Here is a 14,375-nt window from a genome sequence, read left to right as displayed (position 1 = left end):
GTCACTGGTGTCGGTGCCTGTCTGCTCCGCAGCATGCTGACCTTTCTTCTGGTTTACACATCAAACCAAACTCTTTTGGCAGTGGTTTCCAGTTCAGTAAGCCATGTGCCTTTGCACTGTAGTGGATGTAGGGGCAAAGCTAGCTATAGCCCCTGAAGCCCAGGGTGAAACAGTGGTGAGTCGGGATCTTTTTTTGCCAGAAAGCTGTCAAATAATCTTTGACTAATAAAAGTGGACATCTGCAATCAAGCTAATTAACTAGAGATTAGAGCCTAATTAAAACCAAAGAAGAAAAGGGGCTGCCAGCCTCAGAGCTAAGCGCACGCACAGAGCAGCACGCACTGACAACTCAGAGATGCACTGGCTTTTTGAAAACAAACAGCAGTTAACCACCCTGAAGAAGTCACACCACCCACGAGATCCCAAGCACCAACTTTACTCCATCCTGGCTTGCCTGTGGATTGGGGACAGGAGAACTGTGAGCCGTGGTGGAATGAACAGCAAAAGCTTCCATTGACATCAGTGGGTCCTGGATTCATCTTGTGGCCTTTTTTGTTTGTTTGTTTGTTACACACATCCTGTAGTACTTGGTGTCCAGAATGTTTTACGCATAGTTTCTCAATGGAGAAGGAAGAAAACATACACTTTCAGAGTTATTGTTTGTACATCACGCAGTTGGCATGAGAGGGATCATTGCTTTTGGTTGAGTATTGGCATAATTGAGCTGGAAGTCAGAGTCAGTGCAGTTACCTCAGGTCCAGAGAGGCTTATCTCACTGCAATATTTAGCCAGTTATCCCCCCTAAATAGTATGCCATGAAGCCAGTAGGGGGAGAAAAGAAAACTTTTAAAGTTGTGCTCATTGACCCAGTGAATATGGCAGGAAACCACAAAAGGTATGTTGGGACCACGCACAAAGCAAACTTCATCCTGCCTCTACCCTTGGTTTCTCATGTCTGTCTTTCACGGTGCTGATGCTTGCTAGGACCCTTAGCACCGCATGGTGTGCAGTAACACCTGGAATTGAGGGCTAGCCTGAAGCGCTAACCCTTGGAAGTCAACAGGCACATGGTCAACATCAGGCGCTTGTAAAATATATCCTGGCTGTTGAAAACAGCTTGATTTTTTATTCACAACAGATTGTATTAACCCATTCTCAACTAAACTGGCGAGGGCAGTGATTTAGCGTTTTAAAACAAAAGGAAGCAAGAGGATACTGGTGACTAATTTCCTCCAAACAACGTCATGTGGGTCATCTTCCTCATACGTTGTTTGTTTTGCTGATTAGTCTTTAGGTAGATATTCATATATCAACCATTATTTTCCACCGTGAATTGTGGTTTTCTGCCCAGCAGCAAGTCCAGTTTCCAGGGTAATTGGGAAGCCAACTCCTTTCTAACTACGCAAAAGATGAACTGCGTTTCCTGCAACTGTAGTGTCTCTAATGTTAGTGGTTGAGTAAGAGCCGGACACAACAGTGTCTTCTGTAAGGAAATATGCCAACAGTTGTTCCTCAGAAGTGAATAAAACTTACTTTTTTTTTAATTTAAAAAAAAAAGTGTTTTGAATGAGTTGAAGCTGCAATAACAGTCCTTTCCAGTCAAAGCTTACCCTTCACAACAACAGGATGCTTTGCTCTATTTAAGCAAGTAATAATATTGGGTTTAGTCACTACACATGCTTCGCTTCCTGTTGGGGGTATTGCACAGAAAACTAATTCATTGCATATCAGATAACTAATTTATTGTGTATTTACAGAGTTTATATACAGAGATGTTTTCTAATACCATCTGTGTGTAAAGAAAATACAACTTTGGAGTAAGCTAGCGTGATCTGTTTATTGGCTGTACGAGCTACCACAAAATTAAGGAAAGAAGCCTCTAAAAGACCGCGTTGCTCTATAGCATTAGCAAAGTGTGTGTATTTAGGGTGTCAATGCTTCTGACTTACGGTCAGAAAAAATTACTGTCACAAAACGTTCATTCTGGTTGTACAAGACCTTTCACCTAAAAACTCCCAGTTGCTTAAAAGGCAATTACTGGGAGCAATGGCAAGATTTAGCGTAAGGACTTCTGCAGTTGCCCCCTGCTAATGATCTGCTGGGAATCCATCATCTCCCAAAACACAAGCGTAGCAGCAGTAACTCTGATGTCTGTCATTGTTTCCTTACTTATATTAACAGTTTATTTCATGGCTGACTTCCCATCTTGTTAAGTTAGTTTCTCCATGTCAGGCTGTACTAATGAATAGAGAACAGATTCTGAGCCGCTCTCTTCCAGGGGAAAAAAAGCACAAGCTCAGCTGAAATCAACCGGAGTTGCTCTGCTTTGACCCTGATGCAAGGAGGATCCTCGTCCACCTTCAGGTAAAAGCCCTGGGGCTTTTCTTTCAGCTAGGCAAGTGCTGCTGCTGACATTCTCCTAGAAGCAATTAACATTTCAATCATCTTTCTGTTTCAGCAGTGCAGTTCCTGTCGTAGTGCTGCAGCAATAAGACACGACTGGCAATGGCCCATGCCTCCGAACCGAGGGGCCGTGACGAGATCCCGAGAGCTTCCCTTATGGTGGAGCACAGGCTGGATCTCTGCACTGTACATTTAGTGAGATACTGGGGAAGGAAACGCATATCAAAGCCCGTGATGACTTTTGGGTGTGCATATGTAAATGAAGGCTGTGCTGTGGTCTCCATTTTTTATAGAAAGATAATGTTTTTATCTAACCGTATGTCAGTGGAGGGTTTTTAATCAGAAAACTATCAACATTTGCAGATCCAGGGTTTCATTCCTCCTCTGAAGTCAGACTGACCATCTGCCAGCCCAGCTAATTGTTTTAACATTTTCCTGACGAGCTAACTGCTGCTGGGAAGAGGAAGGGGGTGTTAAGTCACCATCTAACCCCAAAGGCCAAGTTTCCTTGTCACTGAAAATCAGGAGCCTCCTTTCAGTCCAGTGGAGTTAGAAATAAAATTGTGATCGGAATGGACCGTGCTTTTCCCCAGTGCCAACAGCCAGAAGGGGAACTGGGTCACACTAAATAGTGTGCGTATGGAGAAAAAGAGGCTCGGGGGAACCTTGTCATTGAACTTCACCTTCATCCTCTTGCCACATGAACTGCGGTCCCTGACCACTTCAGCTCATGCCGTGGTTAGCTACTTTATCACTTACACCCCTTTTCCATCCTATTTGTTCCTTTGGCCAGATCTTTCACTGCGGTTAATTGACCTGGTTTCTGTGAAGATCAGGCCAAGCCTCCCAAGCTGGAGAAGTGGGTCACCGTGCATCACCTACACTGGGGCTTCGGGAGGAGGTTGCCTTGACTCTCTCTTAACTGTGGAGCCTTTCTGCTGACACGTGAAGCTGCATTTTCACCTCTATTTCACCAGACTATGACTGGCTTCCGCAGGAGGAATGCCTGGGAAGCGGTGTGAGGAAAAGGAGGGTCTGGTGACTCAACAGCTGTGCGAACCATGCGTACGTTGGTTCACATAAATTTAACTTGGGACTTACTCTGTTTTAAAAGCTTCGTAAAGAAAACAAAACCAGCAGATTGTAACTCCCCAATGAGGGAGTTATTGCCAAATGGATGCACCGCACCAAGCGCTTACAAGAAACAAATGTATCCAAGAGGGAGAAATAATCCTTCTGTTAAAAATTACTGCAAACAAAACTGCAAATGTTGCCGTCACTGCTGAAATCGGAACTGTGACAGAGTGGAATTTCCATCCCCCAAAAAACTGCATTTTGGCCCAAAGTGGGAAGCAGCTTTCTGTTTAAAAAAAAAATTAACAGGAGCCACAGGATCTACCCTTTAAGCCCACTTTCTTTTTAGACCAGGCTAAAATTATGCTTCGAGTTGTATTTATTAAGCTAAATGATCAGCTCTAAAAAGCTCAGTCCAGAAAAACAGGAAAGTAACTTAGTGTATGTGGACAATTGTATTCATTTCAATGGAAGTACTGGACTGTTTCAAGTTAAGCACCAGATTAAGTACATAATCAGTTCAGAGCCAAAATTCATCCAGTTTCTGTAAGAAAAAAATCAATCCCATCTCAGTAGAACTACAGAAGTGCATTGTACTTTAACCAGTTTCCCTTTTGAAATATAGAGAGTAACAGCACCCTGTGAAAGCAGACGCCACCCAGGCTGAATCACACAGATACTGGGAAATGAACAACAGAATTCAGGTAGTGACACTTGCTGTAAAACAAAGGAGGCCCCCTTCACCCTAGTACTCCCGTATTCCAGTGTAACGCTACTCCCTAGAGCACAGTAGCAAGTGTTTTTCTTAGTATAGTGTGAATGATTCAGCTCCAAAGGTTTTTTTCCTCTGTTGCCCCGGAGTGACCGATGTGCAGAAAAACGCTGTGTTTCACACGGGAAGTCTTGCAGTGTCTTCCTGCACTTAGACCTTGCTCCTCTGCTTTCCCACTCCGCAATGCTTTTACTGCAAGCTGGTAATGGCTATGGTGAGACTGAAAAGGGATGGCTAAGTGGACCAGCAGACACCTAGAGCTATGTACCATTCCTGGTCCACCTATTCAACAGTGCCTTCGCTACAGAGTATAACGTCAGTGTCAATACGAAGCTAGCGAGCCCCTGGCCTAGACCGCAGCTCTGGCATTTAATGCGGTTGCCAAAAGCCTTGTTGATGTGAATCAGGCTGATAGCTGGTGGGAAGGGGGTGTCTTCTCTTGATAACCAGAGCACAAAGAAGATCTGTCAGCCTGGTCACCACTCTGAAGGGTTGTGAGGCATCATCTCTTCTGGCATTTGTAGAACCCAGTCTTTATTACTTGGTGACAGATGTGAGCATCAAACTCCCTTTTATTATTGAACAAAGTGAAAGTAGTGAGATATTCAGATTCTCGTGGTCATGGGAGAATAAGGAATGTGTGCTTAGCTGTAGGATAGCACTCAGCAAATTGTGACCGTCACAGAATTGTTCCATTTACACCATCATTATATATATGATTAACACATGAAAGCCAAGGCAGGCAAACATATGCTTTGGGTTTTATCTTCTGCACAAGCCTCTAGTCTTTCCTCAGGAAATTACCATGTAGTTTATCAGTACCTTGGCATTAATTTTTAAAACCTCAAGACTTCAACCCAGAGGAACTGGCCACTTACTGTTTTTCTTTCTTATAAATGTAGTTGTTATTACTTCATTAACTATTTAGCATCCTGGCAGGTTATGGCAATGAGCTTAGCTTGGCAGAACCTCGGGGTCATTTTCCCTGAAGGAAAATGTCATTGCTCTCCTTAGCTGATACATTTTGGTTAGCCGAGATTTAAAAGCAGCAATAACAGACCCTTAATAAGATGTGTTTGGCAGGAAGATACAAAATAACTAAGCTGGTTTACATCTGTTTTCTTTTTCATTCATTTTGCCGTATCTAATTGCATACTTTAGATTAATCTGCTGTCACAGTAACTTGGATTAGTTTGTTTCTGGGTTTAGCCTCCACATCACTGTCATTGAATTCCATTACTGCTACTTCACCAGTAAATAATGAGTGTCTTTTTACCTATGTACCCAGTCTCCTGCAGTCAACGTGATGAGCAGCCCCTCTTTAAACACCAGACAAAGGTATGAAGAATGACTAGGCTAGCTCCACTCGGTGCTGTATTGCCAAAGACTTCATATGGGTAGAGTCTGATAATTAGGTATAAAACAGTATGAGGTTTTGGAAGATTGGGGGCAAGTCTGTGGAAAGCTTTATGCACTTCAGAAAAAAACTTATCTTTTGAGTAAGCACATTTCCCCTAAGGTATCTCATGTATAACAGGAGAGGTTGCACAGCAGGATCAGCAAAAAAAGTGGAAAATAGTTATTTTTTCATAGGATGGTAAATAATTTTTTTTTTCTGGTGATGAGAACAGAAATGTTTCACCTCCTTAGAGACATGTGAGAGTTTGCTTCTGCTGGTCATTTTTCAATGTTCAGGTGCAGCGGGCTGACTCGTGGGTATGGGTAGGGTAGGGGTGACGTTTTGCCACACAGCAGTGCACTTGCACCCATGGCCAGCATAAGGGGCTCTCAGAGAGTTCGCCTCAGTCATCCTGGCTGGCCAACAGCCGTGGCAGTGCGTTTCATCTATAGAGAAGAAAAGGTCTGAAAATAAGATCATTAAGTGCTTCCTAAAAAGGCAGGGCTGACCTAAGCTTGGCCCCTGTACTCAGCGCTGTATTTGTTTGCAACTCCGCAGGTGCCGAGTGTGTTGATTGTATTAGAAGTGGATAAATGCAACCTGATAAGGACAACTGTGATGTTCTGTGTGTTGGTAGGAATAATCAATTGCAAATAACTGGGGTAAAGAGCCAACAGAGTGAGCAGCAGTCGGCTGAAAAGATATGGGGCTTAGTAGACTGCAGGCTCAATGGGAGCCAGCAGCGTCATGCAGCTCTTCTTAATAAAAAAAAAAGGGGAAAAAAAAAGGCAAACATCATACTGGTGTAGATCAGTGAAAGTACAGTCTATAAGCTGTGAGATCATCCTACTATTCTACTCAGCATGAGTAAAGCCACAGCTGAGGTACCATATCCAGCCTGGGGCTATGCACTTGAGGACAGTTGTGGGTCAGCTTGAGAGAGGCGAAGAACGGGAGTGACTCAGAAACAGAAGTTACAAAGAAAAGATGAAGGAACTGCATTAATCTGAAGAAATGACTGAATAGAGGTAATTATAAATATGTAAATAGCTGCTGTGAAGAGGAGAAAAGACTATTCTTAATGTCGATGGTAAGAAAGGTAGTGGTGGGCTTAAATTGTAGAAACACATAGCTTGGAAATTAAGAAAAAAAAATGCCAACAGGAAGAATGGAGACACAATGGAACAGGTTGCCTGAGGTTGCCTCACTAGAAGTATTTAAGAACAGGTCACAACACGTTAGTTAGACATGGCTTGGGTTTGCCTCCAAGCAGGACTGGGAGATCTCCTAAAAGGTCACTTGGTTCTATTTTTTATGCTTCTGTGCTTGGATGTAATTGTATTGCTTTTTTAAATGTCAGGGACCAAATATAGAAGACTTTTCTAGGAAATTTCCCCTAGACTATGAACATCAGGGTTTGATCTCTTGGAAACCACAATGACTAAAAGGCAATGTGCGGTAATAGAGTTTGCCAGCAAAATGATTCTGAGACAGTGCAGGGGACTCTCCCAGCTCAGTGCCCTCTCTTCTCTCTGTTCCTCAGAATTTCTCCTTGAGCTAAAAAGGTGCCATATTTGGTTTTAAGTAATGGCAACAGTTGTAGGGAGTTGGTGAGGAACAAAGATAGGATGTGTCTTTTCTGCTGCCTGCTATCGCTCTTCTCACAGAGAGGAACATCTCTGCTCATCTGCTTCTACCCTAAACAGTTGCATCTTCCATTGGTCCCATATGCCCAATCCATTCAGCCAGTGCTGCAGACAGACTATACTCAGATTTACCGCAGCACTTTTCGTAGCTTCACCTCTTCCCTCTAGATTCCTTTTGCCAGGGTATCTGTTCACTCCAAGTTTTCCCCTGTTTGCTGCCAGAACGTCAGGGTGGAGAAATCAAGATGAGTATTGCAAAAACAAAGAGCAGGCTTGGGGCACGCAGCAGTTTTAGATGTCCTGCTGTTGTTGCCATAGGAGGCAAAAGGAGTGCCCCCAGCAGAGAGTGCCAGGTAAAGTAACCCCCAGCAGCACCTCCAGTGAAGAGGGAGTATGTCCCACAGTTCAGTTCCCTGCTTCCTTATGCACTGATAAAAGCATGTTACCAGAACAACAGGAGAACAACAGGTTTTATCCTGGCTTTCTCAGGAGAATAGGAGAGGTAACAGCTTAAAGAGAAGGAAGGGAGGAGTAGGTAGTGCTTGAGAGTTGGGCTAGCTGGTTTCCAGCCTGGAGCCTTGCATGCTCCAGATGAAAACATGGGACCTGGTTTTTAGATTTACCTCTCTTAGTGAGTCAGGGATGGTCTCGGACTAATGGCATTTTTTGGTTTGTATGATTTGAGAAAGCAGAGTTGGAGTGATGTTGAGAAAAAAAAAAAAATTATACACCTTCCATAAGAAATAAAAACCAGCCTTGGAAGGGCTTGTACTTTTAAAAAATGAAATTCAAGCTGATTGTAATAGGTTTGTTACAGCTCAAGAATATGGTTCAGAGTTTGGATGTGAAGATTGTCTTAATTTGACAGACAGTTGGAAGGGTACACATGCTTCAATAAAGCATTGCTGATTTCTGACAGACAGGAGTATGCATAAGCCTAAATGTACTTTTCTATTTTAATTACATGACCAATACTCATGAATGGGAGCCTGAGCTTTATCTCCACTGACCTTGAAAATCCCCTGGAGGTTTATGACGAAATGAAGCATATGTTTTCTGGTGATTTCTGGAAAATGAGGAAACACAAAACCCACTTGTTCTACATTTGATTTTTTTTAGGAAACAATGTGATACACTATCAGAGCTTCCACATTGTTGCAGGAGAATTTGGAAGTTCTCCACTTTAGTTCCTGTGACATGTATGGGATTTGGCAGTTGTATGCAGTTACTCAGATTGGTATTTCATACATGACAGCCTCTCCCCTGAATATCTGTATGAGTGTAAACCACATGAACAGTAATTCTGGCTCTTGCTGATAGATCAGATCATTTTAATAGATGAATTAGTGTAATGAATGTAATGTATGTCTACACCTCGGTCACATTAATGACTCTGTAGTAGCACAGACATACACAAAACAGCTTTTAATTGATAGCTTGATTATTGGTCTAGCCACAGTGACAGAGAGCTCTGGTTCTGTCCAGATTTTGTTTGGTAGCACTGCCTCAGTGCTTCCTCCAGTTTCAGACCTGAATGAAGGCACTAGTTATAGCCTACATATAGAGGTCTTAAAGAGTCTTTGCAGTGTGCGTTACACCCACACTGAATGCACGAATGGGAGTGGAGTGTGAATTGGCTTCTCTCTGAAAGTCACTGCGGCTGCTGGGAGCCCAGCTGGAAGCCAGGGCTCCCAGTGAGCATCCTGGATGTATCAGCACAACAAAAATTCTCACCAAGGGATACGATGGAAAAATAGTGGACAAGGGCATGAATGCAGAGAGTAATACATCTACATGAATGTGCTCAGCGGGAACTAATTTGCCTTTCACCCCAAACATTAGGTGACTGCAAGGTAGATAAAGTAGTTTTGATGTGGTTTTCTACAATTAGTATTCCTTTCTTTTCTTTTTTCCCCCTATGGGTTTTCTATTGTTTTTCTCTTTTTCTCTCTCTCTCTCATGCACTGTCTTCATATCCATATTGTATTATTTTTCACACTTCTTTTCCTTAAGGCTTTCACTATGCTTCATCCCAGTTCTTCCCAATATAGCCATGCAGATTTACAACCCCTTTCATTTCCCATGACACTGCTTACATTCACAGGGCAAAACTCAGCCTTTTCTTGCCAGGTTATGCAGCCATCCTCCCTGCCACTCCTGAATGACTCCAGACTGCTATTCCCTTAAGGACTGAACTAGATTGGGATTTATTAAACCCTTAGCCCCCTGTTTGAATGATATATGGCCTCAGGCAGTAGGCACTAAGGTGAATGCACACTGCTTCTTTGTAAAGGCACAGGAAACCATGCTACAGAGCGCACTGCCCCAGGCATTCCTAAACTATCTTGTCCTGTGCCAGCAAGATGCCTTAAGAACTCTCTATAGAGCTTTCACTGCTCCATTTTCCCTCTGCTCCCACCCACCCTGTGCATTTCAATACAGTAAGGATTCATCCTTAATTGAAATTCCTTTCATCAGCCCAGATACAGCCTGAACAAAGACATGACATGAAAAAGCAGTCAAGAACATATCTTTAAAATGTCAATTTGCCAGTGACAGGCATAAAATGCAGTCACTGCAAATCAAGACACTAAACCCTCATTGTGTATCACATAGCTGCTTCTTACCAACCCCCCCACTATCCTCCCATAAGTTCTGATGTTAGTACATCTTTGTTTTCCTTTCCACATTCTTCTCATACTGTATTCACAGCAAATAGGACGATAGCTGGGTCTTGATTAAACTCCTGCAAACCTTAGAGAAAGCCCTTTTAAACCCTGAGTAGTGTCATTTGTCTCAGACTCACACTTCGGAAGAGAATCCATCATTCAGCTCTGTGGGTTTTCTCTACTATTTTTTCCTTTTTTATTCATTCTGGTAAAGTAATTGATGCACTTTTGCCCATATAGACCTGTAAATTTAATGCTACATGGGTTTATGTGCAGGAAATGCTATGGTCTTGCTCGGCTGCAGAAAAAGAAATAAGAAATGAAAGTTCTTTCCACTGGCACAATGTAGGGAAGGATACACCCAACAGAAAAAACACAAGTATGGGCCATCTACTGAAGGCTATATTTAGCTTGCTTACCCTGGATGATTAATTTAGGTGTTATATCTTAAAGTCTTGACTATACAGAGACAAGGGTCTGGCACTCTGGCAGCTTGCATGAGCAGAAACTTCTACCACCCTCTCAAGCTTCAAGGCCACGCTAAGCATGAGGTCCAGCTTAAGCTACTTGCAAAGGAGGCTGCTGTGTCAGGCTGCCATGGGTGGATGAAGAGCCATGGCCCCAGTGCCTGCTTTGTCTATGGCAGCATCTTGGAAAGGAACACAGTGTGCTGCTGCCAACAGGGAGGCTGGTCTCTCCAGGGTGGAGGACCTGTCACGTCCCTGGAGTAGGAGTTACTGCCCTGACTCTCCCTTCCTCCTGGCAGCAGCAGGAGCAGCAAGGCAGCCCTCGGGGGCCTCCATGTCTGGCTCTCCTTCCTTGCTCCATCCCTTCCCTCTACTCTCGCTTCCTCTGCAGCAGTGGTTTTAGCATTAGCCTGGCACCGGTTTGCTGGGGGCAGCAACAGTGAATTTTACACACCTATCTGAGAAACCTGAAACTGGCTCTGTGTTTCTAAAGAGCTGCTCACTTTAAAAAACTTAAAAGTTATTGACACCTTTTTATTACTCCTTATTAGTGCCTGGAGTTTTAGCTGTGAAGTTAAGAAGAAAGAGATCAAAAGCTAAAATCTAGTTATGCAACTAAAGACAAGCAAATGGGAGAATACATGGAAACAATGAGACACTGCTGGTCAAAGTGCATCATGAAGGTATCACTTTGAAATCCTGATCCCCCACCAGCTTTGGCTGCACCACAGGTTCTTTCTTGAGGCCCTCTCTATAATACATCCCCATCATATTATCCCTCTTTTTTTTTGTTAACTCCACTGGCTAATGCTGTGCCTGTATCACATCCCATACAGCATTCTTGACTTCATTGACAAAGTTTTCACAGCGTGTCCTCACACAACCTTTCATCTTCTTCTCACTAGCACCAGAGTGATCTATGTCTCCAGTAAGTTCTCGATGCCACCATCTGTTGCCCATGCATTGTCTTTTTCAGACACACCACTTCCCACTACATCTGCTTCTTTTGTGTTTGAGAGGGTCCTGTTCCATCCCCAGAGCAAATGAATTTTTCTCTTTCAAATCCTTCCTTCAAGCACACCTTTGCCCAGAAACTGCAAAGAACTTGACAGTGACTTGGCTGATGAGAACACAGCCAAGTATGCTGATTAACAGTGCTTCATTATTGCCCCTGCACCCTAGTTTGGTAGACTCCAGTGTGACCTCTTGCCTTGTGCTTCAACTGGGGGGGACATTGCCTTTCAGTGTTTGCTACTGCTTTGAACATATTCTAGAAACAGGCGTGGGGACGCACAGATACTAACTTACATGAGCAGTAAGAAATAATACGTGCACTCTTCATGCACTACTTGTCCAGGAAATAAGCAAAAAATGCATTGAGGAACTTCCTAGTCTGAATTTGGCATTTGTAACCAGTCCTGCAATCAGATGATGGTTGCACGTGTGCAGGTATTAGATGTGGACTGTTTATCCAGCTGTAACAGTCACACAGTTGGCAAGCGGCAGCAGGAAGTCAGGCATGGTTAATGTTTAAGATACATAATCTTCAGAGCACTGCTGCCAGGTGTCTTCTTTGGCTTCAGTCTCACTGTCTTGCCTATTCTTTTGTCTATCTACTGTTCAGGAAAAGGAAGTGGAGTGCGAAGAGCTCTGCCCCTGTAACAGGCATGGTGAGACTATAGGACACTGTGGAAATAATCAAGACATAATCAACTCCTGTGTGCTCTATTTGTTATATTTACCTTTTTGGTAGCTATTTCAAGATTTTCCCTGCTCACCTGAGGCATCTTTCTAGGTCCATCAATAGTTAATTAAAGGCTGGTAGTAAAAGTCTCATAGATAACACATTTTCCCTTGGGTTACTTCCCATCTCTTAGCGGGCTTGACAATTTGTTTATTATTAAATGCTTGCATATTCTACCCTTGCAGGCCATATACTAACATTTAGTGAAGAAGCAGGGTACTTCACTGAGTCTTAGTGTCATGTTAGTTACAAGGCACAGCAGTAGGGACATCTTTATTTACAGATCATTAAAAAGATGAGTTCTGTGGTAACAGAACAAGCAGAAATACTTGTTTTTCTTGAGCATTTTCACAGTATTTGGTCAAGTGAAAACTATGCAGATGCCTGCTGGCTGCAAAATGAAAAGGAGAAGAAAGAGCAGAGGGAAGTATGAAGTTGGGGGAAAAGAGGTCTGAGACAAGAGGGACCGCTGGACTGAAGCAGTAGTATGGAGGGGAACACACAGAGGAAAGATCCAAAATGGCCATTCTTCAAGTAGCAATTTCAGGTGTTGAGCATGAAAACTATGGGCACATTCCCTATCCGTTGTCTCTTTTAAGCACTTGTGCATTACAGGTCTCTTCTGACAACTCGGGATACAGGACACAGACTAAATGAGTGCTAATTTTAAGTCCTGATTGCTTTACTTTCTTGAGCTACAAACTCATGGACACTGTTTCCAGCTTGGCATGATAGCAGCAGTATTCAGGAACTCCTTTTTCTTCTGTCCTTCTCATCCAGCATGATTTCCATTTCAGTCACTCCCTCTTGCTCCTTTCTTCATTTTGTTCTCCAAGACTTTGGCAAATGTTCTCTTTCTTGAGGAGGCACCCACTGTGCAGGAACTATTTTATTGTACAAGAGATGGACTGAGATTAATGTAAACTACAGAGAGCGTATGATGAGAACAATGAAGAAATAAGGTTTGCACAGTCCAGTTCACTCGAGGAGCAAATTTCATGACACTTCCCCTTGGATTCAAAGAGGGCACTTTAATCTCACTACTATAAACATGACCTAAGGAAGGACCAGGGTGGAGCATGGGAAATATTGTCCTTTTAATTGTCTATTCTTTGGAGTGGCAATCTACTTATGATATAACAGCCGCTGCTTCTGGCTCCAGGCGAGTCATGCAGCCTTTGAAAGCGTTCTGAGAAATGTTCGTTTCAGTTGGTGCTACATGCTCAAATTCCAGCTCTTATCTTGGTTTCAGTGTGTGTGCAGTGAGAGGGACGCATAGCGGCAGCACTAGACAGGCTTTTCTCAGATCTCATCAGCCAAATCACTTCTCAGGGTATATCCAGGGTTTTCTCAGGGTTGTATCAGTCTTCCTGCAGAATATCAATAGTCCCTCTTCTAACAGTGTAGGTGGAGCTTGAGGCCATTTGTGATCCCCAAGGAATTTCACAGGGTTCCTCGTTGATTTATTCCATATTTTCTTTATCCACATTTTTCTATCACATTCTATGGAGTAGGAGTCAGGTTCACCATTTCATCGGATGTCCAAATACTCCATAGGTGGGGTGCATCAGCTCTGTCTCTGCTACTTGAAGGAACCCAGTGTCAGCAGGTGGGATATGCTTCATTACCCTACCCGATCTCTGGGCCCTGCCACCCTCCCAGCGGGACATGCCTGGGACACATGTAATAAACTGGGTATTCTCTGTCCTCTGGAGGAAACAATCTGTCCATGCCAGAGGCCATGCTTTCAAGCTGGTAGGAGATACACAGGCTTCATTTTCTCCCTTAACAGTCAGTGTAGACACAACTATTGCTGGCTGAATTTAGGATTTCTAAAATTCCCATTGTTAGCAAAACTAACGATTGATGTGGATGGGGGCTGGTCTTACTTTCTGACATTCCAAAGACAAAGGAATATCACGCATGACTGACTCTTTTGTATACAAGCTTTGAACTAACTTCCTTAGAGTTGGCAAATGCTAGCACTGAAAGAGAAGTTCGCCTCAGGCTTGTCACCAATGAAATGACCTCAGCTCAATGTTCTTCCTGAGTTTTTGAAACTTTCTTCCTCATAGGTAGCAGGTTGGGTAATGGACACACATCAGGAGAGCACCACAAAGGGGTGGATGTGCATGCCATGCCTTAAGTCAGGGCACTGGTTGGATGTACAGGGTTTACACAATAAGTACAGCTGCACAGGT

Source organism: Nyctibius grandis, chromosome 11 (assembly GCF_013368605.1).
Source record: "Nyctibius grandis isolate bNycGra1 chromosome 11, bNycGra1.pri, whole genome shotgun sequence".
Taxonomy (NCBI): domain Eukaryota; kingdom Metazoa; phylum Chordata; class Aves; order Nyctibiiformes; family Nyctibiidae; genus Nyctibius; species Nyctibius grandis.
Note: the sequence above shows the minus strand (reverse complement) of the source record.